Source organism: Ranitomeya imitator, chromosome 1 (genome assembly GCF_032444005.1).
Source record: "Ranitomeya imitator isolate aRanImi1 chromosome 1, aRanImi1.pri, whole genome shotgun sequence".
NCBI classification, from domain to species: domain Eukaryota; kingdom Metazoa; phylum Chordata; class Amphibia; order Anura; family Dendrobatidae; genus Ranitomeya; species Ranitomeya imitator.
The window spans coordinates 897,116,418-897,143,286 of NC_091282.1; positions in this window are offsets into that span (position 1 = coordinate 897,116,418).

Genomic DNA, 26,869 nt, shown 5'->3' on the forward strand with positions numbered 1-26,869 from the left:
TTTTCCCCATTATGTAGATAGGGGCAAAATTGTTTGGTGAATTGGAAAGTGCGGGGTTAAAATTTCACCTCACAACATAGCCTATGACGCTCTCGGGGTCCAGACGTGTGACTGTGCAAAATTTTGTGGCTGTAGCTGCGACGCCTCCAACACTTTTCCTTTCACTTTTTCCCCCATTATGTAGATAGGGGCAAAATTGTTTGGTGAACTGGAACACGCGGGGTTAAAATTTCACCTCACAACATAGCCTATGACGCTGTCGGGGTCCAGACGTGTGACTGTGCAAAATTTTGTGGCTGTAGCTGCGACGCCTCCAACACTTTTCCTTTCACTTTTTCCCCCATTATGTAGATAGGGGCAAAATTGTTTGGTGAATTGGAACGCGCGGGGTTAAAATTTCACCTCACAACATAGCCTATGACGCTCTCGGGGTCCAGACGTGTGACCTTGCAGAATTTTGTTGCTGTAGCTGCGACGGTGCAGATGCCAATCCCGGACATACACACATACACACACACACACATACACACATTCAGCTTTATATATTAGATGTGCCACAAAATCATGTCTCAAACACATATGATAAAATAAAGATAATTTGGCCAACTTTGCTAAGTCATTCTGCAGCCCACAATAGACAACGTAATACAGTGGCTATAGGGGCAAATGGTGAAAATTTTTAATGAAACCTAATTGCAAAAATGATTTTTAGCCCCAATTGTATGCATTTAGGAAAGAAAAAAATGTCCTCAAAAGTGGACAACCCCTTTAACTGAAACAGCTATTTAAGAGGAATAAATCTTTTTTACATTTTAGAGAAAAACCTACAGCATTTTAGAGTAAAATATACAGCCAGTTTCCCTTTAAACATATTTTGTTCTGCAGTTTTAGTCATCTTTAAGAAATATATGGTTGTTAATTTATTTTCAATATCGCCAGTAATTACAAAATTATATATTTTTTGTAACGGTAATATTTTTTATTTTCACATCTATTTTTATTACACCTGTGATTTGACATCTATTTTCCTAGCCTTTGAGATTGTTCAATAATAATTCATCTAAATATAAGTTAATATTATAAATGTATGAGTATAAATTAAAATGCGCATGATATATACAAATTCCATTATTTAAACTATGTAGAAATTGCAATGACATACTATGCAATGTGATAGGTAAAATCCCTCTTTGCCATATTTTAGTGGTGTGCAGCAAACAAATAATACAATGTATAAATACTGTACTAATAAAGTAATTACAATTGAAAAAGAATTAAAGGTCACGCAAATTAAAATATAAGATGACAATAAATATTTTGTATCCAAGGAATCTTGCTTCATAATATAGTCTACAATGATACATTTCATTCATAACCACAGGGGGTCAGCACAGCACTTTTCCAGCATGTCTAAGGATTCTTGTGGGACTACATCCAGAATATCCAAACTTGCAGTTGCAATCACCTAGAGACATACATATGTACATAGATACCATACATAAGCACATCATATATTTAATAGGTTGACTGATAATTGGTGAACTAAGCGCTTTATTTGAATACTTTCAGTCTTCCAATAAGGGAGGCAGGTTTATTCACACAATGCTAAACCCCAAAGCACAAACAGCTATCTGCTGTATTTATTATATGTCGTACATACAAGAAATTAATTGATAATTCTTGCTATTGTAGCAAGTGAGCCATAGTGACTTCTGGGCTTGAAAAACTATATATAGTTTACAGATAATTTCATGCCAAATAGAGGTTAAACACATAAAAACTATGGCCTCGACTTATCAAGAATGTTATTATTTACACCAGTCTTGAGCGTGTTGCAATCAGGGGCCTAATTCATTATAAGGAGCATTTCTCTTTTTAAATCTGGTGAGCACCTCCATGCACTGCTCTAATGTTAAAGCTCGTCATGAATGAGATGAGTGGGCTTTTTGGCAAAGCAAGCCAAAACTGGTGTGAAAATGTCCAAAGTAACAAAATGGTTGTGCAACCTCCTGTTGCATAAAGAAGTGTTTCATGCCAAATTTCTGGCATAGAAAACCAAGGAGTATGGATATTTAACTATGATGCCGAAGACACCAAATGCTGAACAAGGAGATCCAGGAGGCGATGTGCAGAAAACTGCGGTTTTATTGGTCAACGCATTTCAAAGTTCACAGACTTCTTCATCAGGACAAAACCACCCACAGACTTCTTCATCAGGACAAACCATCACGTTCTGGCACCTATCTTTCTCTTATCCTATATCCAGGTAATACGCTATTTTACACTATTGTCTTCCAGTTTTCCCCTCTTGGATTTCTGGCGAAATCCGGGCATTTGTGCATCAACTATGCTTGCCCAACATTCTTTGAAAATGGGCTCAGAACAGGGGATGTGACTAATAAAATAAATTAATTCACTTATCGGACCTGTAAAGATGTCACTCAACTGGTCCCGCTATTCTTTGTCAGCTGTCTTGTACTTTAACCATCCACATGTGACCAATACAGGATATCATTGACATACCCTGCTGCCATCATAGCTGAGCCAAGGATTGCAGCATTCTCAGTGAGAGCGTTATCGCAGCAGGACGACATAAATTAATAGGACATTTACCTGGTTTCTGTAAGTTTTTTTTTTTTTTCACATCTCCTGTTAGAAATCATGGAAATCCCATGTAAGTCAATAATAAAGTAAAGAGGACAAAGCAATAATGACGTTATAGAATGTAATATTAAATCTGGCAGCTTTAGCCACTTATTTAATTTACAGAATAAGTCCAGTGGCAATAGTTGAATTATTTTAAACTTTGAAGAGGGTGGAATACTTTCTGACATTACAAAATACATCCATTTACTTCCTGTTATTTTTATAGCATTGTAATTTCTATAATATTTAAGTTTTAGATTTTTCGGGTGAGTAATACATGCAATATTACTAAAGCTGCAGCAATATACCTTACAAAATGTCTGAATAGTTTGCTATCTTTTTCTTCTTTGTTAAAGTTAGCCTAGTGGAACACAGAGGTTTTATTGGAAAACAATGGCACAAACTTTGTTTTTATAATAAAAGAATTGATTCATATTTTTTTTTAGCAAATTGCTTTTCAATTAACAAGCAAGTTAAAATTAGCCTACATTGGGTCTACTGCCTTTTTTCTGTGATTTTGATAGGGTTGTTGTCACCTTGTAGAACAAAAATAGTTTCTTCTGTTTGGTGGAAAAAAAATTAGTAGTAAAATCTACAGTAAGACAAGCAACATCTCTCTAAAAAGAATTGGTCCCTTCTATTATATCTAGCTAATAGTAAAAAGAAATTATTAATACATTAATATGGCTGTTACTTCATACAGCCATCATGACTGTCCTACTAAATGGGTGAGAATCTGCAATTTTTCATCTATTCGTGCCAGTGTAAAGTTATGTCTGTTCAGATTTTTAGCCTCTAACAAGATTTTGTATAAAATGTTATGTTTGATGTAAAATTCTATGATTGTGTCTATTCATATAAAGTGCTGGGTGGCAATGTACACATTTTTTTTTCAGAAAAATATGCTTATTGAGATAGAATATGATTTATTGCAATTCATGTTTTAATTGTCAAAAGTTAATAAATTGTCTTCAAACCCCTGCCACTAAAATCCTTAAAGGAGGGTAAGGCTAGATTCCCAAAAAGATCTTTTAGTGAGTTTTTATACGCTGCGTATTTTTGAAAAAATGCAAGTAACCTATCTTACTTAACCCCTTTCTGACATGGGACGTACTATCCCGTCGAGGTGGGGTGGGCCCCCATGACCATGGACGGGATAGTACGTCCAGCGCGATCGGCGGTGCTCACGGGGGAGCGCCGCCGATCGCGGCCGGGTGTCAGCTGTTTATCGCAGCTGACATCCGGCACTATGTGCCAGGAGCGGTCACGGACCGCCCCCGGCACATTAACCCCTGGCACACCGCGATCAAAGATGATCGCGATGTGCCAGCGGTGCAGGAAAGCTTCCCGCAGGGAGGGGGCTCCCTGCGGGCTTCCCTGAGCCCCCCGCAGCAACGCGATGTGATCGCGTTGCTGCGAGGGTCTCACCTCCCTTCCTGCATCCTCCAGCCCCGGATCCAAGATGGCCACGGATCCGGGTCCTGCAGGGAGGGAGGTGGCTTCACAGAGCCTGCTCAGAGCAGACACTGTGAAGGCTGCAGCGCTGCATGTCAGATCAGCGATCTGACAGAGTGCTGTGCACACTGTCAGATCACTGATCTGTGATGTCCCCCCCTGGGACAATGTAAAAAAGTAAAAAAAAATATTTCAAAATGTGTAAAAAAAAATAAAAAAAAATATTTCTAAATAATGAAAAAAAAAAAAATATTATTCCCCTAAATACATTTCTTTATCTAAATAAAAAAAAAACAATAAAAGTACACATATTTAGTATTGCCGCGTCCGTAACGGCCCGACCTATAAAACTGGCCCTCTAGTTAACCCCTTCAGTAAACACCGTAAGAAAAAAAAAAAAAAATGAGGCAAAAAACAACGCTTTATTATCATACTGCCAAACAAAAAGTGGAATAACACGCGATCAAAAAGACAGATATAAATAACCATGATACCGCTGAAAGCGTCATCTTCTCCCGCAAAAAATGAGCCGCCATACAGCATCATCAGCAAAAAAATAAAAAAGTTATAGTCCTGAGAATAAAGCGATGCAAAAATAATTATTTTTTCTATAAAATAGTTTTTATCGTGTAAAAGCGCCAAAACATAAAAAAATGATATAAATGAGGTGTCGCTGTAATCGTACTGACCCGAAGAATAAAACTGATTTATCACTTTTACCAAACGCGGAACGGTATAAACGCCTCCCCCAAAAGAAATTCATGAATAGCTGGTTTTTGGTCATTCTGCCTCGCAAAAATCGGAATAAAAAGCGATCAAAAAATGTAACGTGCCCAAAAATGTTACCAATAAAAACGTCAACTCGTCCCGCAAAAACAAGACCTCACATGACTCTGTGAACCAAAATATGGAAAAATTATAGCTCTCAAAATGTGGTAACGCAAAAAATATTTTTTGCAATAAAAAGCGTCTTTCAGTGTATGACGGCTGCCAATCATAAAAATCCGCTAAATAACCCGCTATAAAAGTAAATCAAACCCCCCTTCATCACCCCCTTAGTTAGGGAAAAATTAAAAAAATGTATTTATTTCCATTTTTCCATTAGGGCTAGGGTTAGGGCTAGGGTTAGGGTTTGGGCTAGGGCTAGGGTTAGGGCTAGGGTTAGGGCTAGGGTTAGGGCTAGGGTTAGGGTTAGGGTTAGGGCTAGGGTTAGGGCTAGGGTTAGGGCTAGGGTTAGGGCTATGGTTAAGGCTAGGGTTAAGGCTACAGTTAGGGTTGGGGCTAAAGTTAGGGTTAGGGCTAGGGTTAGGGCTAGGGCTAGGGTTAGGGTTAGGGCTAGGGTTATGGTTAGGGCTAGGGTTAGGGCTAGGGTTAAGGCTACAGTTAGGGTTAAGGCTACAGTTAGGGTTAAGGCTACAGTTAGGGTTGGGGCTAAAGTTACGGTTAGGGTTTAGATTACATTTACAGTTGGAAATAGGGTTGGGATTAGGGTTAGGTGTGTGTCAGGGTTAGAGGTGTGTTTAGGGTTACTGTTGGGATTAGGGTTAGGGGTGTGTTTGGATTAGAGTTTCAGTTATAATTGGGGGGTTTCCACTATTTAGGCACATCAGGGGCTCTCCAAACGTGACATGGCGTCCGATCTCAATTCCAGCCAATTCTGCGTTGAAAAAGTAAAACAGTGCTTCTTCCCTTCCGAGCTCTCCCGTGTGCCCAAACAGGGGTTTACCCCAACATATGGGGTATCAGCGTACTCAGGACAAATTGGACAACAACTTTTGGGGTCCAATTTCTCCTGTTACCCTTGGGAAAATACAAAACTGGGGGCTAAAAAATAATTTTTGTGGAAAAAAAAAGATTTTTTATTTTCACGGCTCTGCGTTATAAACTGTAGTGAAACACTTGGGGGTTCAAAGTTCTCACAACACATCTAGATAAGTTCCATGGGGGTCTAGTTTCCAATATGGGGTCACTTGTGGGGGATTTCTACTGTTTAGGTACATTAGGGGTTCTGCAAACGCAATGTGACGCCTGCAGACCATTCCATCTGAGTCTGCATTCCAAATAGCACTACTTCCCTTCTGAGCCCTCCCATGCGCCCAAACGGTGGTTCCCCCCAACATATGGGGTATCAGCGTACTCAGGACAAATTGGACAACAACTTTTGGGGTCAAATTTCTCCTCTTACCCTCGGGAAAATACAAAACTGGGGGCTAAAAAATAATTTTGGGGGAAAGATTTTTTTTTCAATTTTCACGGCTCTGCGTTACAAACTGTAGTGAAACACTTGGGGGTTCAAAGCTCTCACAACACATCTAGATGAGTTCCTTAGGGGGTCTAGTTTCCAAAATGGTGTCACTTGTGGGGGGTTTCTACTGTTTCGGTACATTAGGGGCTCTGCAAACGCAATGTGACACCTGCAGACCATTCCATCTAAGTCTGCATTCAAATGGCACTCCTTCCCTTCCGAACCCTCCCATGCGCCCAAACAGTGGTTCCCCCCACATATGGTGTATCATCGCACTCAGGACAAATTGGGCAACAAATTTTGGGGTCCACTTTCTCCTGTTACCCTCGGGAAAATACAAAACTGGGGGCTAAAAAAATAATTTTTGTGGGAAAAATTTTTTGTTTTATTTTAACGGCTCTGCATTATAAACTTCTGTGAAGCACTTGGTGCTCACCACACCTCTAGATAAGTTCCTTAGGGGGTCTACTTTCCAAAATGGTGTCACTTGTGGGGGGTTTCAATGTTTAGGCACATCAGTGGCTCTCCAAACGCAACATGGCGTCCATCTCAATTCCTGTCAATTTTGCATTGAAAAGTCAAACAGCGCTCCTTCCCTTCCGAGCTCTCCCATCCGCCCAAACAGTGGTTTACCCCCACATATGGGGTATCAGCGTACTCAGGACAAATTGTACAACAACTTTTGGGGTCCAATTTCTTCTCTTACCCTTGGGAAAATAAAAAATTGGGGGCCGAAAGTTAATTTTTGTGAAAAAATATGATTTTTTATTTTTACGGTTCTACATTATAAACTTCTGTGAAGCACTTGGTGGGTCAAAGTGCTCACCACACATCTAGATAAGTTCCTTAAGGGGTCTACTTTCCAAAATGGTGTCACTTGTGGGGGGTTTCAATGTTTAGGCACATCAGGGGCTCTCCAAACGCAACATGGCGTCCCATCTCAATTCCAGTCAATTTTGCATTGAAAAGTCAAATGGCGCTCCTTCGCTTCCGAGCTCTGCCATGCGCCCAAACAGTGGTTTACCCCCACATGTGGGGTATTGTCGTGCTCAGGACAAATTGTACAACAATGTTTGGGGTCTATTTTCTCCTGTTACCCTTGGTAAAATTAAACAAATTGTTATTTAAACATTCAAAAAATTCCTGTGAAGCACCAGAAGGGTTAATAAACTTCTTGAATATGGTTTTGAGCACCTTGAGGGGTGTAGTTTTTAGAATGGTGTTACACTTGGGTATTTTCTATCATATAGACCCCTCAATATGACTTCAAATGAGATGTGGTCCCTAAAAAAAAATGGTGTTGTAGAAATGAGAAATTGCTTGTCAACTTTTAACCCTTATAACTCCCTAACAAAAAAAAATTTTGGTTCCAAAATTGTGCTGATGTAAAGTAGACATGTGGGAAATGTTACTTATTAAGTATTTTGTGTGACATCTCTCTGTGATTTAATTGCATAAAAATTCAAAGTTGGAAAATTGCAAAATTTTCATAATTTTCGCCAAATTTCCGTTTTTTTCACAAATAAACGCAGGTACTATCAAAGAATTTTTACAATTGTCATGAAGTACAATATGTCACGAGAAAACAATGTCAGAATCACTGGGATCCGTTGAAGCGTTCCAGAGTTATAACCTCACAAAGGGACAGTGGTCAGAATTGTAAAAATTGGCCCAGTCATTAATGTGCAAACCACCCTTGGGGGTAAAGGGGTTAATGGATGCAGAAATCATTCAGAAAATCTGCAACATCAAAAACTAACCAAAAACTCATCATGGGAACATAGCGTAAAGCACTGCATATTATTATGTGTCCTATAATCTATCAATCTATATAGCATTTATCGATTGTCAACTATGTCTGACTTTATAACTAAAGTTATAAAGTATTCTGGATTATCGAATAGCCATAGAAGACTACAATACAGATCAGATAAAATTTTCAAATCTTGGCCAAGTCTTGAATATTCTAGATACTAGAACTCATAAACAATGAGATACCATTTTAACGATAAAGTATAGGATACCTAAATAATGTTTTTACCTTTTTAAACAATTTGAAAGGACTTTGATAAAGAATATAGAATTTTTGTCAGTTCTTAGTAAACCTCCTTTCATCATGTGACATACATGTTCATGTCAGTGGAAATTGTATCACAGATGTGTAATTGTGAAATTAAAAATGTAGAATTACTTTTTTAAGTCACCTACTTCCCCCAAAAAATAATATAGCATGCTATCAAAACAAGTTACAGCCACCCCTTTTTAGGGCTTATGTAGAGCATTCTATAATGCTGTATATAAACCCCCAGTCCAACCTGTAAGAGAAGAAAAATAACTTATATTATAATCACCTGTGGGGCGGTCCAGTCCAATGGGCATCGTTGGTCTTGGTCAGGCACCTCCCATCTTCTTGCGATACCATCCTCCCGCTTGCTTCATGTGGATGACACAGGGACGGATGACACAGACTTCCCAGAATTGTGCTTCTGTGCAGGCATACTTATCTGCTGTGTTGAGGGCAGAGCAAAGTCCTGCAGTGCGCAGGTGCTGGGCCTCTCTGACCTTTACCGATGCATGGGCACTGCAGTACTTTGCTCTGCCCTCAACAGGGCAGATAAGTAAGCCTGCGTAAGAGTTTGATTCTGGGAAGCCTGTGTGGATGATGCAGGGATGCGTCATCCACATGAAGGAAGCAGAAGGGCAGCGATCATAAGAAGATGAATGCATATAGAATGCTGTATATAAGGCCTGAAAGGGGGTGGCCGTAACTCGTATTGGCCAAACCTGGTGACAGCTTCCCTTTAATCTGTCATTTTTCCATATACTGAATGCCAAAAAAAGAACTCAAAAAGTATTTCATTTCTTTTTCATTTCATCCCACAAACATTTTTTTTCTGATTAGTTTCTTTTCATTAAATGCATAATATATTGGGCAATTAAATTCCTTCCTGGAATGGTGCAGCATTTTCCTTGACATTATGTGCACCTACCAATCAATATATCACTCTCACTGCTTTTTGCCAGAATGGGTAGGATAGTCTTTGAAATAAATAAAAATAGATAAAACAACTGAAAAATATGCAGATTTTTTACATTTTGCTTACCTGTTTTAATAGTCCGATTTGCAGCTTTAGACCCCACAACTACAGTCATGGACAAAAATTTTGAGAATGAGACAAAAAATTAATGTTTCCAAAGTCTACTGCTTCATTTTTTCTAATGGCAATTTGCATATACTCCCGAATGTCAGAGTGATCAGCTTAACAGCAATTACTGTACTTGCAAAGTCAATATTTGCCCAGAAAATGAACTTTAACCCCCAAATCACATTTCAACATCATTGCAGTCCTGCCTTAAAAGGAGCAGCTAACATGGTTTTAGTGATTGATCCATTAACACAGGTGTGGGTGATGATGAGGACAGGGCTGGCGATCAATCAGTCATGATTAAGTAAGAATGACATCACTGGACACTTTAAAAGGAGGTTGGTGCTTGGTATCATTGTTTCTCTTCAGTTAGCCATGGTTATCTCTAAAGAAACACGTGCAGCCATCATTGCACTGCACAAAAATGGCCTAAAAGTGAAGAGTATCGCAGCTACAAAGATTGCACCTCAGTCAACAATCTATCGCATCATCAAGAACTTCAAGGAGAGAGCTTCGATTGTTGTCAAAAAGGCTCCAGGGCGCCCAAGAAAGACCAGCAAGCGCCAGGACCGTATCTTAAAACTGTTTCAGCTGCGGGATCGGACTACCAGCAGTGCCGAGCTTGCTCAGGAATGGCAGCAGGCTGGTGTGAGTGCTTCTGCACGCACTGTGAGGCGGAGACTCTTTGAGCAAGGCCTGGTTTCAAGGAGGGCAGCAGAGAAGCCACTTCTCTCCTGAAAAAAACATCAGGGATATTCTGCAAAAGGTACACGGAGTGGACTGCTGAGGACTGGGGCAAAGTCATTTTCTCTGATGAATCCCCTTTTCGATTGTTTGGGACATCTGAAAAACAGCTTATTCGGAGAAGAAGAGGTGAGCGTTACCACCAGTCTTGTCTCATGCCAACTGTAAGGCATCCTGAAACCATTCATGTGTGGGGTTGCTTCTCAGCCAAGGGAATCGGCTCACTCACAGTCTTGCCTAAAAACACAGCCATGAATAAAGAATGGAACCAGAATGTCCTCCAAGAGCAACTTCTCCCAACCGTCCAAGAGCAGTTTGGCGCCCAACAATGCCTTTTCCAGCATGATGGAGCACCTTGCCATAAAGCAAAGGTGATAACTAAATGGCTCATGGAACAAAACATAGGAACAAACATGGAAACATGGAACAAAACATAGATCATCAAGAGACGGGTGGACAAACAAAAACCAACAAATTCTGGCAAAATGCAAGCATTGGTTATGCAAGAATGGACTGCTATCAGTCAGGATTTGGTCCAGAAGTTAAATGAGAGCATGCCAGGGAGAATTGCAGAGGTCTTGAAGAAGAAGGGTCAACACTGCAAATATTGACTTGCTGCATTAACTCATTCTAACTGTCAATATAACCTATTGGTACTCATAATATGATTGCAATTATATTTCTGTATGTGATATAAACATCAGACAAACACTAATAAAAACCAGAGGGCAGCAGATCATGTGAAAATATAATTTTGGTGTCATTCTCAAAAATTTTGGCCATGACTGTACAGTATATGGGTGTGGAAGCTGTGCACCTGCCTGGCTGTTAATGTTAACTTGTACTTTTTGGGCACAGTGAAATGATCTGAATAAAAAAACACCTAAAAAGAAATAATTACATTAAATAAAGACGTTCAACTGAACTGTGCAGTTCTGCTCTGGCACAGCTATTTAAGATTGAAATTGGAGACATATACTCTTCACACATGATCTTTGCTTGGTGCATGTCATGAATGTAATCATGCAAAATTTATTAAAGAAGTATATACAAGAGATATAAGTGGTGACTAGTGTTGAGCATTCCGATACCGCAAGTATCGGGTATCGGCCGATATTTGCGGTATCGGAATTCCGATACTGAATTCCGATACTTCCCGCGTATCGGATACCGGAATCGGAAGTTCCCAGAATTCAAATTGAACGCAGCAGCCAATGAGGAATGAATGAAAGTGTGGGCACATCCTGTTTAGCATGGTGGGCATGTAAGTACTGGCAAGGCTTGGATTGGCTGCTGAAATGATGTCACTCTGCACTATAAAAAAGCGCTGCCGCCATTTTGCGCTCACTCTGCTGTGATTTCAGTTAGGGACAGGACGCTGTGTTCTAACTGAGGGCCAGTTGAGCTAGCTAATTGCTTTATTTTCCTTTCCAAAGGCTAATTTAGCAAAACGCTGTGTGTTCTTCACTGTTCACCTTGCTCTTGCCTTGCAGCGCTGTTTTAACAGCGTTCTGCAAGGTCTCTGTGTGTGTGTGTGTGCAGCTCACTCTGTAGTCTGTGTGCAGCCATATACCCGGTTGTATTCAGCTCAGGGGGGGTTCACACTGCCTCACACAGTTGTTCTTTTTTGCTCTTAGTGCAGCCTGCTGCACATTTTTTCTCAAATTTCCTATTAGTGTTTTTCCACCAGTCTCCAGCTCTATTGTGGAAAAACACTACATAGGATAACCTAGAGGGGGGTTTTTGGGCCTTGCAGCGCCGTTTACGGCTGTCTGCACGGTCTCCGTGTGAGCCCAGCTCGCCCTGTAGTCTGTGTGCAGCCATAGCCGGTTGGATTCAGCTCAGGGTTCGTTACTGGCTCATACCTTGAGAAAAATTTTCCTTTTTTTCAAATAGTGCAGCCTGTTTAAAATTTGAAAAAAAAAATTCCTATTAGTGTCTTTCCACTCGTATCCAGCTAAATAGTGGAAAAACACTATATAGGATAACCTAGAGGAGGGTTTTTTGGCCTTGCAGCGCCGTTTACGGCTGTCTGCACGGTCTCCGTGTGAGCCCAGCTCGCCCTGTAGTCTGTGTGCAGCCATAGCCGGTTGGATTCAGCTCAGGGTTCGTTACTGGCTCATACCTTGAGAAAAATTTTCCTTTTTTTCAAATAGTGCAGCCTGTTTAAAATTTGAAAAAAAAAATTCCTATTAGTGTCTTTCCACTCGTATCCAGCTAAATAGTGGAAAAACACTATATAGGATAACCTAGAGGAGGGTTTTTTGGCCTTGCAGCGCCGTTTACGGCTGTCTGCACGGTCTCCGTGTGAGCCCAGCTCGCCCTGTAGTCTGTGTGCAGCCATAGCCGGTTGGATTCAGCTCAGGGTTCGTTACTGGCTCATACCTTGAGAAAAATTTTCCTTTTTTTCAAATAGTGCAGCCTGTTTAAAATTTTAAAAAAAAAATTCCTATTAGTGTCTTTCCACTCGTATCCAGCTAAATAGTGGAAAAACACTATATAGGATAACCTAGAGGAGGGTTTTTTGGCCTTGCAGCGCCGTTTACGGCTGTCTGCACGGTCTCCGTGTGAGCCCAGCTCGCCCTGTAGTCTGTGTGCAGCCATAGCCGGTTGGATTCAGCTCAGGGTTCGTTACTGGCTCATACCTTGAGAAAAATTTTCCTTTTTTTCAAATAGTGCAGCCTGTTTAAAATTTGAAAAAAAAAATTCCTATTAGTGTCTTTCCACTCGTATCCAGCTAAATAGTGGAAAAACACTATATAGGATAACCTAGAGGAGGGTTTTTTGGCCTTGCAGCGCCGTTTACGGCTGTCTGCACGGTCTCCGTGTGAGCCCAGCTCGCCCTGTAGTCTGTGTGCAGCCATAGCCGGTTGGATTCAGCTCAGGGTGCGTTACTGCCTCATACCTTGAAAAACAATTTCCTTTTTTTCAAATAGTGCAGCCAGTTTAAAATTTGAAAAAAAAAATTCCTATTAGTGTCTTTCCACTTGTATCCAGCTAAATAGTGGAAAAACACTATATAGGATAACCTAGAGGAGGGTTTCTTGGCCTTGCAGCGCCGTTTACGGCTGTCTGCACGGTCTCCGTGTGATTTAAACTAGCTCTGTAGCCCGATCTGCACCAAAAAAAAGGTTAAGTTCACCAAACACAACTTACACTTGTGTAGGCCACATTTGAAAAATAATAAAGTTTAGTCCACAATTTACAACATTAGTGTTTCTTACACCTGTTAGGAGGAGCATTACAGGAATAAGCACACTAAGGCCTTAGTACTTTTCTGCTTATCTTTATCTGTCAACCAAGATGAAGAGGGCAGGGAGTAAGGCACGTGGGCGTGGGCGCGGAGCAGGGAGAGGAGCAGGGAGAGGACGTGGTGATTCTGTGCCTGCTGCGGGCGCCGGTGACTCGTCGTCACTCAGTTTCAGCAGGGAACAGTCCTTCATGCGCAGCTTTGTCGGAGAGCGCCGTGCACCGCTGCTGCGTGAAGACCAAATTGAAGCCGTTGTCGGGTGGATGGCAGCTAACGCCTCGGCATCGACTTCAGTTAGTGCCACATCCTCTCAGGCACAGAGCACTGGAGAGCAGCCATCTGTCTCTTCACCACCTGCCAAATTGGCCAGGCAGTCAGAGAGCCCAGGACAGGAGCCGTCTCTACTTCTGTTCTCTGAATCTCTTGGCTTGGAAACAGGGGGCCAGCCAAGCAGCATTGGAGAAATGGAAGAAGAGGCAGTGTGCAGTGATGCCCAACACCTTTTTCTCTCTGACTCTGAAGAGGCAGGTGGGCCAGTGCCTCCGGTGACCACAGCGCAGTACGCATCTGATGATGAAACTCAGGTGCCGCTTTCTCGTGCGTACTGTGCTGCTGAGACTACCCAGGAGGAGCAGTTGGTGGCAGAGGGTAGTGGAGATGATGAGGTCCTTGACCCATCGTGGCGTGAGGAACAGGAAGGTGGTGGGAGCAGCTCAGAGGAAGAGCTTCCTCTTACGGGCCAAAGAGGGAGAGGGAGGGGGAAGACTGCGGAGCCTGTAGCCTCCACTTTGGCACCCGTTAGGAGCCTGTCTCTTTCCAAAGCCAAAAAGGGCGCTCCCAAGACTTGCAGTGCCTGGTCCTTTTTTGACACAGTTGCAGATGACATTTGTTTTGTCAAATGCAAGCTGTGTCATCATAAAGTAAAAAGAGGGAAAAATGTCAGCAACCTCAATACCACAAATATGTGGAAACATGTGCGGACCAGGCACGCGGTGGAGTTACAGAAACACACTGAAGATGTAGGCCAACCAACAGCGGCAGCTACCACCTCTTCAGCTCGTGTTGCCTCTTCCTCCAGCTCACGCACAGCTGGTTTGGCTTCCTCCCAGAGACCTTGTGTAATTCCACCCACAGCACCACCTTCCCAGTCATCCTCACACTCCCAGTCTACTCTACAGCCATCGGTAGTACAGGCATGGGAGAAAAGGCGGGCATTCTCGGCCAACCACCCCCGAGCACAGGCTCTGAATGCAGGCATTGCCAAACTGTTGTCCCTGGAAATGCTCTCGTTCAGGCTGGTGGAGACTGACAGCTTCCGTGACTTGATGGCATTGGCAGTCCCACAGTACAAGGTGCCCAGCCGCTTTTACTTCAGCAGGCAGGCTGTCCCTGCCCTGCACAGGCATGTTGAGGCAAACATAAAACATGCGCTACTGAACGCCGTCAGTAGCAAGGTCCACCTCACCACCGATGCGTGGACCAGTCAGCATGGACAGGGGCGATATGTTTCCCTCACTGCCCATTGGGTTAATGTTGTTGAGCCAGGTACAGATCGTGCGAGTGGCGCAGGACGTGTCCTGCCCACTCCAAGGATTGCAGGAATCCAGTCTGTACGCATCGACTCCTCCTCTTACACCAGTTCCTCTGATTCCTCTCTGCAGGATCCGTCACAGTCCACCCCCACATGGACCCGTGAACGTTTACCTATGACCGACATGAGCACAGCCGTGGCCAAACGTCAGCAGGCCGTCTTGAAACTAGTTTCATTGGGGCATCGAAGCCACACAGCGCAGGAGCTCTGGAATGCCATCAAGCAGGAGAGCGATGTGTGGTTACTGCCAGCGAATCTCCAGCCAGGCATGGTAGTGTGTGACAATGGCCGAAATCTGGTGGCAGCTTTGGCCCTTGGCAACCTCACTCACATCCCATGTCTGGCACATGTGCTCAATTTGGTTGTGCAGAGTTTTCTGAGGGACTATCCGGATCTTGATGCCCTGCTGCACAAGGTCCGCCTAGAGTGTGCTCACTTGCGGCGTTCCAGCTTGGCCAGATCCCGCATTGCTGCTCTGCAGCGCCGATTCCGCCTTCCGGAACACCGCATCATATGTGACCTACCTACCCGGTGGAATTCCACGTTACATATGTTGGAGCGGTTGTGTGAGCAGCAGCAAGCAGTTATGGAGTACCAGCTGCATCAGGCGCAAAGAAGTCGCAGTCAGCGCCGATCAGACTTCACAACCACAGAGTGGGCCACTATGAAGGACGTCTGCCAGGTTTTGCGTCCTTTTGATTATTCCACGCGGATGGCAAGTGCAGATGATGCACTAGTCAGCATGACTGTCCCCCTTATCTGCCTGCTTCAGCAAACTTTGCAAGGGTTAAGGGATGATGTGGTGGAAGAGGTGGAGGATGAGGAGTCACCTTTTCCATCAGCTTCTGGAGAGTCAGCGCCACGTGGTTCCTCACAAAGGGGTACGCAGGGGCCAATTTGTGAGGAGGATGAGGAGGAGTCAATGGAGGAGGAAGAGCTCCGTCCAGAGGAGGGAGCGACACAATTGTCCAGTGGTCAGTGTGTACAGCGAGGGTGGGGTGATGACGAGCGGGCAGAGATCATGTCTCAAGCAGGGGACAGCGTTTCTGGGCCGGTTGGCACTCTGCAGCACATGGTGGATTTCATGCTGCAGTGCCTGAGAAACGACCGCCGCATCGACCACATTCTCAACATGCCTGATTATTGGGTGTTCACCCTCCTCGATCCTCGCTACCGGGACAACGTCCAAAACCTCATCCCTGCGTTGACCCGGGAGCGTAAATTGCGGGAGTACCACGACACACTGGTGAATTCCATCATCTTCTCCTGTCCAACTGAGAGGAGTGCTGCTAGTGCTTTACAAAGCAGCTCAGTGCGTCGAGGCAGTGGGGGAGGCTCTGCCCAAAGAGGGAGCAGAAGCAGTGCCTCTGCCCAAGGCAAGCCCAGTATGGCACAACTCTGGCACACTTTTGTGTGCCCGCCCCAAATGTCTACACCATCACCGGCGGCTCCAGTCAGCAGGAGGCAACGGTTCCGTCAGATGGTGACAGACTACATGGCTTGCCCTCTTACTGTACTCCCAGACGGCTCTTCCCCGTTCAAGTTTTGGGTCTCTAAGCTGGATACATGGCCAGAGCTAAGCCAGTATGCATTGGAGGTGCTGGCTTGCCCTGCGGCTAGTGTCTTATCGGAACGTGTCTTTAGTGCCGCAGGTGGTGTACTAACAGACCGTCGCATGCGACTATCCTCCGATAACGTTGACCGGCTTACTTTCCTGAAAATGAACCAGGCCTGGATCTCGCAGGAATTTGCCACTCCTCTGCCTGATTAAGTAATTGGGTGTCATCCAGGTCTCCTGCTGTGTTCATCTTTCTACCACCTGAACTGCTATTCCTGGGCTCCAACACCGCCAGTTGCGGCTCAGAAGTGCAGGCTGCACAGTAAAAACATACGACCCAGTGTTATTGGGTTTCAGTAACGTCAGCTGATCCCCAGCTGTGTAGCCGGCAATGTGTCCTGCGACCGCCACGCTGGCACAACAACCTAAATGTAAGGGAACCTGTCCCCCCCCCCCCCCCGTCGTTTGTTACTGAAAGAGCCATCTTGTGCAGCAGTAATGCTGCACAAGGAAAAGGTAGCTCTTTTTTTTTAGCTCTTTGCACACGCAGAACTTAACACTTATAAAATGTGTTCACTGATACCGTTATACCGTCCCGGAGCTGGGACTTTCCTTCGTAATGTGACGCAGCACAGCCGTCATTCCTACCCCCTTGGTGCCATGCGCTGCCTCCTCAGCGTTGTTTTAAGCTGTCACGGAGCCTGCGCTGTTCTGTTATCCCTTGGGCATGCCCTATTTGCGCTGCCTGTCTTCTGACATAATTTGGTGTCAGGCTGGCTGCGCCTGTGCGGCCGCGGTGCCCGAGATCCCGCCTCGCAGTGTCTTCTGATTGAGTCACACTGCGGGCCTGGGATCCATGGGCATGCGCAGTGCATATCTTCCCCTCGGGCTCTCGCTCATTTCCCTCCGCCTTCTTTAGACTGTGCGCCGTCAGCTGATCCCTAGCATGCCACGGCCGTGACACCGCACAGTCTGAAGAAGAGGGAAGGAGGGGAGTGAGAGTCGAGGTTATGCACTGTGCATGCCCATGGTTCCAAGGCCCGCAGTGGGATTACGTTAGATGAGACTGCGAGGTGGGATCTGGAGCAGCGTGGACGCACAGGCACTGACAGCCTGACACCAAATTATGTCAGAAGACAGGCAGCGCTAATTGGGCATGGCCAAGGGCTAACAGAACAGCGCAGGCTCCGTGGCAGCTTAAAACAACGCTGAGGAGGCAGCGCACGGCATCAAGGGGATAGGAATGACAGCTGTGCTGTGTCCCATTACGAAGGAAATTCGCACCTCCGGAACGGTTTAACGGTATAAAGGGACACATTTTTAGTGTTTACTTCGGTGTTTGCAAGGAGCATAATTAAAAGAGCAACCTTTTCCTTTTGCATCCTTAGTGCTGCACAACATGGCTCTTTCAGCTACAAACGTCTTGGGGGGGGGGGTTAAAGGTTTCCTTTCAACTTGCTCCAATCAGGCTTCGGCCTACACTCTGTTCCTCTGCTCCTCCTGCTGTCCCTGGGCTCTAACACCGCCAGTTGGTGCCTGGAAGTGCTGTGTGCACAGTCAACAGTCGCTCCTCTGTTATTGGGGTTCAGTAACGTCAGCTGATCCCCAGCTGTGTGTGCGGCAATACCTCCAATCTGCTCCTCCTGCTGTCCCTGGGCTCTAACACCGCCAGTTGGTGCCTGGAAGTGCTGTGTGCACAGTCAACAGTCGCTCCTCTGTTATTGGGGTTCAGTAACGTCAGCTGATCCCCAGCTGTGTATCCGGCAACGTGTCATGCGACCGCCACGCTGGCACAACTAAAATGTAAGGGGACCTGTCCCCCCCCCCCCCTAGGCGTTTGTTACTGAAAGAGCCACCATGTGCAGCACTAATACTGCACAAGGGAAAGGTCGCTCTTGAAATTATGCTCCTTGCAAACGCTGAACTACACACTCATGTAATGTGTCCCCTCACACCGTCCAACCGTCCCGGAGGTGGGACTTTCCTTTGTAATGTGACACAGCACAGCCGTCATTGCTACCCCCTTGGCACCGTGCGCTGCCTCCTTAGCGTTGTTTGATTCCGTCATGGACCCTGCGCTGTTATGTTATCCCTTGGCCATGCACAGTTTGCGCTGCCCGTCCTCTGACATCATTTGTTGTCGTCCTGGCTGCGCCTGTGCGTCCACGCTGCCCGAAATCACACCTCGCAGTGTCGTCTAATGTGATCCCACAGTGGGCCTGGTATCCATGGCCATGCGCAGTGCATATACTAGCCTCTCACTCCCCTTCTTCACGCTTCTTCAGACTAGGCGGCGTCAGCTGATCCCTAATAGCATGCCACGGCCGTGACGCCGCACAGTCTGAAGAAGCAGGAAGGAGGTGAGTGAGAGGCGATGATATGCACTGCGCATGCCCATGGATCCCTGGCCCGCAGTGGGACTACATTAGATGACACTGCAAGGTTGGATCTCGGGCAGCTTGGACGCACAGGCACTGCCAGCCTGACACCTACATGATGTCAGAAGACGGGCACCGCTAACTGTGCATGGCCAAGGGATAACATTACAGTGCGGGCTCCGTGACAGAACCAAACAACGTTGAGGAGGTGGTGCCCGGCACCAAGGGGGTTGGAATGACGGCTGTGCTGTGTCACATTACAAAGGAAAGTCCCACTTCCGGGATGGTTTGACGGTGTGAGGGGACACATTATATGAGTGTGTACTTCAGCGTTTGCAAGGAGCATAATTTTCGGAGCCACCATTTTCCATGTGCAGTATTACTGCTGTACAAGATGGCTCTTTCAGCAACAAATGCCTGGGGGGGGGGGTTAAAGGTTCCCTTTCAACTTGCTCCACTGCAGGCTTCGGCCCACACTCTGCTCCTCTTTGATTCCCTGGGTTTCAACACTGTCAGTTGCCACCTGGAAGTGTTGTCTACACAGAAAAAAACACTAGGTGATGTGTCAGTGGGGTTCAGCACCGCCAGCTGTTCCCCTGCTGTGTAGTCGGCAACGTGTCCAGCACAAGCCACGCTGGCACAACAGAACAAAAGCTGCCACCAGTGCAGGCTTCGGCCTACACTCTGCTCCTCTCCTCCTCCTGCTGACCCTGGGCTCAAACACCGCTAGTTTTTGCCCGGAAGTGCTAGCTGCACAGAGAAAAACACCAGCCAATGTGTTAGTGGGGTTCAGCAACGCCAGCTGTTCCCCTGCTGTGTAGCCGGCAACGTGACCTGCAAACGCCATGCAGGCACAGGAACTGAAATTAAAAGGGAACCTGGCCCCACCCCCCCAGGTGTTTCTATGTATAACAGCCACCTAGTACAGCAGTACTGCTGCATTTGTACAAGGTGGCTGACTTTTTCTCCTTGCCCACGTGGAACTCAACACGTACAAAATGTGTCTCATTGAGACCATTCCACTGTCCCTGAGGTGTGACTTTCCTTTGTAATGATACGCAGCACCCCCCTTGGTAGCGTTTCCCGTCTTTTGTCATCATGGTTAGCTGGCTGCGCCTGTGCATCCGCCCTGCTAGAAACAACGCCCCTCGTTGTCATATTTATTTTGTCAGCGAGGGTGTGGTTTATGGGCACGAGCAGTGCATATGTTCGCCTGTCTTAACTCATCTCCTTCCGCCTTCTTCAGACTGTGCGGCCTCCTGGCCGTGGTAGGCGATAAGGGATCAGCTGAGGCCGCCCAGTCTGGAGCAGGTGTAAGGACATGTGTAAGCGGCAAACCTATTTACTGCACAAGGCCACGAATCCCAGCCACGCAGTGTGATTTTTTGAAAACACACTGTGGGTCTGGGATTCATGTCCATCGCTAACCGCAACGGCCGACATGAAATGAGGTCAGAAGACAGGAAGCGCTCACAGCGCATGGCCAAGGGATCACAATAGCGCAGACTCCTGTACAGCAAATAACAACGCTCAGGAATCTGCGCCCAGTACCTAGGTGCAAATTTTGACACCTGTGCTGCGTCTCGTTAAAAAGACAAGTCACGCCTCCACAACTGTTTGACAGTATAATGGGCTAAATAGTGTACGTGTTTTAGTCAGCGTGTGCAAGGAGCAAAACAAATAGAGCAACCTTTTACTTGTGCAGCATTAATGCTGCACAAGGTGTGGCTCTTGTACCTTGCAACACCTGAGGGGGGGGTTAAAGGTAACCTTTGAAATTGGTTCAACTAGGCTTCGGCCTACACTCTGCTCCTCTACTCCTCCTGCTGACCCTGGGCTCAAACACCGCTAGTTTTTGCCCGGAAATGCTAGCTGCACAGAGAAAAACACCAGCCAATGTGTTAGTGGGGTTCAGCACCGCCAGCTGTTCCCCTGCTGTGTAGTCGGCAACGTGTCCAGCACAAGCCACGCTGGCACAACAGAACAAAAGCTGCCACCAGTGCAGGCTTCGGCCTACACTTTGCTCCTCTCCTCCTCCTGCTGACCCTGGGCTCAAACAACGCCAGTTTCTGCCCGGACATGCTAGCTGCACAGAGAAAAACACCAGCCAATGTGTTAGTGGGGTTCAGCACCGCCTGCTGTTCCCCCGCTGTGTAGCCGGCATCGTGTCCAGCACAAGCCACGCTGGCACAACCGACCAAAAGCTGCCACCAGTGCAGGCTTCGGCCTACACTTTGCTCCTCTCCTCCTCCTCCTGCTGACCCTGGGCTCTAACACCGCTAGTTTTTGCCCGGACATGCAATCTGCACAGAGAAAAACACCAGTCAATGTGTCAGTGGGGTTCAGCAACGCCAGCTGTTCCCCTGCTGTGTAGCTTGCAACGTGACCTGCAAACGCCACGCAGGCACATGAACTGAAATTGAAGGGAGCCTGCCCCCCACCCACAGGTGTTTCTATGTATATCAGCCACCTTGTACAGCAGTACTGCTGCATTTGTACAAGGTGGCTGACTTTTTCTCCTTGCCCACGTGGAACTCAACACGTACAAAATGTGTCTCATTACAGACCATTACAATGTCCCTGAGGTGTGACTTTCCTTTGTAATGACACGCAGCACCACCCTTGTTAGCGCTGCCCGTCTTTTGACATCATTGGTTAGCTGGCTGCGCCTGTGCATCTCCCCTGCTCGAAACAACGGCCCTCGGTGTCTTATTTTTTTGGACAGCGAGGGTGTGATTGATGGGCATGTGCAGTGCATATGTTTGCCTGTGTTCACTCATCTCCTTCCGCCTTCTTCAGACTGTGCGGCCTCCTGGCCGTGGTAGGCGATAAGGGATCAGCTGAGGCCGCCCAGTCTGGAGCAGGTGTAAGGACATGTGTAAGCGGCAAACCTATTTACTGCACAAGGCCACGAATCCCAGCCACGCAGTGTGATTTTTTGAAAACACACTGTGGGTCTGGGATTCATGTCCATCGCTAACCGCAACGGCCGACATGAAATGAGGTCAGAAGACAGGAAGCGCTCACAGCGCATGGCCAAGGGATCACAATAGCGCAGACTCCTGTACAGCAAATAACAACGCTCAGGAATCTGCGCCCAGTACCTAGGTGCAAATTTTGACACCTGTGCTGCGTCTCGTTAAAAAGACAAGTCACGCCTCCACAACTGTTTGACAGTATAATGGGCTAAATAGTGTACGTGTTTTAGTCAGCGTGTGCAAGGAGCAAAACAAATAGAGCAACCTTTCACTTGTGCAGCATTAATGCTGCACAAGGTGTGGCTCTTGTACCTTGCAACACCTGAGGGGGGGGTTAAAGGTAACCTTTGAAATTGGTTCAACTAGGCTTCGGCCTACACTCTGCTCCTCTACTCCTCCTGCTGACCCTGGGCTCAAACACCGCTAGTTTTTGCCAGGAAATGCTAGCTGCACAGAGAAAAACACCAGCCAATGTGTTAGTGGGGTTCAGCACCGCCAGCTGTTCCCCTGCTGTGTAGTCGGCAACGTGTCCAGCACAAGCCACGCTGGCACAACAGAACAAAAGCTGCCACCAGTGCAGGCTTCGGCCTACACTTTGCTCCTCTCCTCCTCCTGCTGACCCTGGGCTCTAACAACGCCAGTTTCTGCCCGGACATGCTAGCTGCACAGAGAAAAACACCAGCCAATGTGTTAGTGGGGTTCAGCACCGCCTGCTGTTCCCCCGCTGTGTAGCCGGCATCGTGTCCAGCACAAGCCACGCTGGCACAACCGACCAAAAGCTGCCACCAGTGCAGGCTTCGGCCTACACTTTGCTCCTCTCCTCCTCCTGCTGACCCTGGGCTCTAACAACGCCAGTTTCTGCCCGGACATGCTAGCTGCACAGAGAAAAACACCAGCCAATGTGTTAGTGGGGTTCAGCACCGCCTGCTGTTCCCCCGCTGTGTAGCCGGCATCGTGTCCAGCACAAGCCACGCTGGCACAACCGACCAAAAGCTGCCACCAGTGCAGGCTTCGGCCTACACTTTGCTCCTCTCCTCCTCCTCCTGCTGACCCTGGGCTCTAACACCGCTAGTTTTTGCCCGGACATGCAATCTGCACAGAGAAAAACACCAGTCAATGTGTCAGTGGGGTTCAGCAACGCCAGCTGTTCCCCTGCTGTGTAGCTTGCAACGTGACCTGCAAACGCCACGCAGGCACATGAACTGAAATTGAAGGGAGCCTGCCCCCCACCCACAGGTGTTTCTATGTATATCAGCCACCTTGTACAGCAGTACTGCTGCATTTGTACAAGGTGGCTGACTTTTTCTCCTTGCCCACGTGGAACTCAACACGTACAAAATGTGTCTCATTACAGACCATTACAATGTCCCTGAGGTGTGACTTTCCTTTTTAATGACACGCAGCACCCCCATTGTTAGCGCTGCCCGTCTCCTGACATCATTGGTTGGCTGGCTGTGCCTGTGCGTCCCCCCTGCCCGACACAACGCCCCCCGTTGTCTCATATATTTTGACTGCGAGGGTGTGATTGATGGGCACGAGCAGTGCATATGTTCCCCTGTTTTCACTCCCCTCCTTCCGCCTTCTTCTGACTGTGCGGCCTCATGGCCGCGGCATGCGATAAGGGATCAGCTGAGGCCGCCCAGTCTGAAGCAGGTGTAAGGACATGTGTGAGCGGCGAACATATTTACTGCACAAGGCCACGAATCCCAGCACCGCAGTGTGACTTTAGGAAAAGCCACTGTGGGTCTGGGATTTATGGCCATCGTTAACCGCACCGGCCAACATGAAATGAGGTCATGAGACGGCCTGCACTAACAGGGTATTGCCAAGGGATAACACAAGAGCGCAGTTTCCTGTACTGCAAATAACAACGGTAAGGAATCTGCGCACAGCACCTAGGTGTAAATTTGTACACCTGTGCTGCGTCTCCTTAAAAAGACTAGTAGTCACGCCTCCACTACTGTTTGACAGTATAATGGGCTAAATAGTGTACGTGTTTAATTCAGCGTGTGCAAGGAGCAAAATTAAATAGAGCAACCTTTGACTTGTGCATCATTAATGCTGTTCAAGGTGTGGCTCTTGTACCTTGCAACACCTGAGGGGGGGGGTTAAAGGTAACCTTTGAAATTGGTTCAACTAGGCTTCGGCCTACACTCTGCTCCTCTACTCCTCCTGCTGACCCTGGGCTCAAACACCGCTAGTTTTTGCCCGGAACGGCTAGCTGCACAGAGAAAAACACCAGCCAATGTGTTAGTGGGGTTCAGCAACGCCAGCTGTTCCCCTGCTGTGTAGTCGGCAACGTGTCCAGCACAAGCCACGCTGGCACAACTGACCAAAAGCTGCCACCAGTGCAGGCTTCGGCCTACACTTTGCTCCTCTCCTCCTCCTGCTGACCCTGGGCTCAAACAACGCCAGTTTCTGCCCGGACATGCTAGCTGCACAGAGATAAACACCAGCCAATGTGTTAGTGGGGTTCAGCACCGCCAGCTGTTCCCCTGCTGTGTAGCTGGCAACGTGTCCTGCAAACGCCACGCAGGCACATGAACTGAAATTGAAGGGAGCCTGCCCCCCACCCCCCCAGGTGTTTCTATGTATAACAGCCACCTTGTACAGCAGTACTGCTGCATTTGTACAAGGTGGCTGACTTTTTCTCCTTGCACACGTGGAACTCAACAAGTACAAAATGTGTCTCATTACAGACCATTACAATGTCCCTGAGGTGTGACTTTCCTTTTTAATGACACGCAGCACCCCCATTGTTAGCGCTGCCCGTCTCCTGACATCATTGGTTGGCTGGCTGTGCCTGTGCGTCCCCCTGCCCGACACAACGCCCCCCGTTGTCTCATATATTTTGACTGCGAGGGTGTGATTGATGGGCACGAGCAGTGCATATGTTCCCCTGTCTTCACTCCCCTCCTTCCGCCTTCTTCTGACTGTGCGGCCTCATGGCCGCGGCATGCGATAAGGGATCAGCTGAGGCCGCCCAGTCTGAAGCAGGTGTAAGGACATGTGTGAGCGGCGAACATATTTACTGCACAAGGCCACGAATCCCAGCACCGCAGTGTGACTTTATGAAAAGCCACTGTGGGTCTGGGATTTATGGCCATCGTTAACCGCAGCGGCCAACATGAAATGAGGTCATGAGACGGCCTGCACTAACAGGGTATTGCCAAGGGATAACACAAGAGCGCAGTTTCCTGTACTGCAAATAACAACGGTAAGGAATCTGCGCACAGCACCTAGGTGTAAATTTGTACACCTGTGCTGCGTCACCTTAAAAAGACTAGTAGTCACGCCTCCACTACTGTTTGACAGTATAATGGGCTAAATAGTGTACGTGTTTAATTCAGCGTGTGCAAGGAGCAAAATTAAATAGAGCAACCTTTGACTTGTGCATCATTAATGCTGTTCAAGGTGTGGCTCTTGTACCTTGCAACACCTGAGGGGGGGGGTTAAAGGTAACCTTTGAAATTGGTTCAACTAGGCTTCGGCCTACACTCTGCTCCTCTACTCCTCCTGCTGACCCTGGGCTCAAACACCGCTAGTTTTTGCCCGGAAATGCTAGCTGCACAGAGAAAAACACCAGCCAATGTGTTAGTGGGGTTCAGCACCGCCAGCTGTTCCCCCGCTGTGTAGCCGGCATCGTGTCCAGCACAAGCCACGCTGGCACAACCGACCAAAAGCTGCCACCAGTGCAGGCTTCGGCCTACACTTTGCTCCTCTCCTCCTCCTCCTGCTGACCCTGGGCTCTAACACCGCTAGTTTTTGCCCGGACATGCAATCTGCACAGAGAAAAACACCAGTCAATGTGTCAGTGGGGTTCAGCAACGCCAGCTGTTCCCCTGCTGTGTAGCTTGCAACGTGACCTGCAAACGCCACGCAGGCACATGAACTGAAATTGAAGGGAGCCTGCCCCCCACCCACAGGTGTTTCTATGTATAACAGCCACCTTGTACAGCAGTACTGCTGCATTTGTACAAGGTGGCTGACTTTTTCTCCTTGCCCACGTGGAACTCAACACGTAGAAAATGTTTCTCATTAGAGACCATTACAATGTCCCTGAGGTGTGACTTTCCTTTGTAATGACACGCAGCACCACCCTTGTTAGCGCTGCCCGTCTTTTGACATCATTGGTTAGCTGGCTGCGCCTGTGCATCTCCCCTGCTCGAAACAACGCCCCTCGGTGTCTTATTTTTTTGGACAGCGAGGGTGTGATTGATGGGCATGTGCAGTGCATATGTTTGCCTGTGTTCACTCATCTCCTTCCGCCTTCTTCAGACTGGGTGTCCTCATGGCCTCGGCAGGCGATAAGGGATCAGATGAGGCCGTCCAGTCTGAAGCAGGTGTAAGGACATGTGTGAGCGGCAAACATATTTACTGCACCAGGGCACGAATCCCAGCACCGCAGTGTGATTTTTTAAAAACACACTGTGGGTCTGGGATTCATGTCCATCGCTAACCGCAACGGCCAACATGAAATGAGGTCATAAGACAGGAAGCGCTCACAGCGCATGGCCAAAGGATCACAAGAGCGCAGACTCCTGTACAGCAACTAACAACGCTCAGGAAGCTGCGCCCATGCAAAAAGGTGTTGTTTTCGACACCTGTGCTGCTTTTCTTTAAAAAGACAAGTCACGCCTCCACTACTGTTAAACAGTATAATGGGCTAAATAGTCTACGTGTTGCATTCAGCTTGTGCAAGTAGACAAATTAATAGAGCAACCTTTTACTTGTGCAGCATTAATGCTGCAGAAGGAGTGGCTCTTGTTCTTTGTAACACCTGAGGGGGGGTTAAAGGTAACCTTTGAAATTGGTTCAACTAGGCTTCGGCCTACACTCTGCTCCTCTCCTCCTCCTGCTGACCCTGGGCTCTAACAA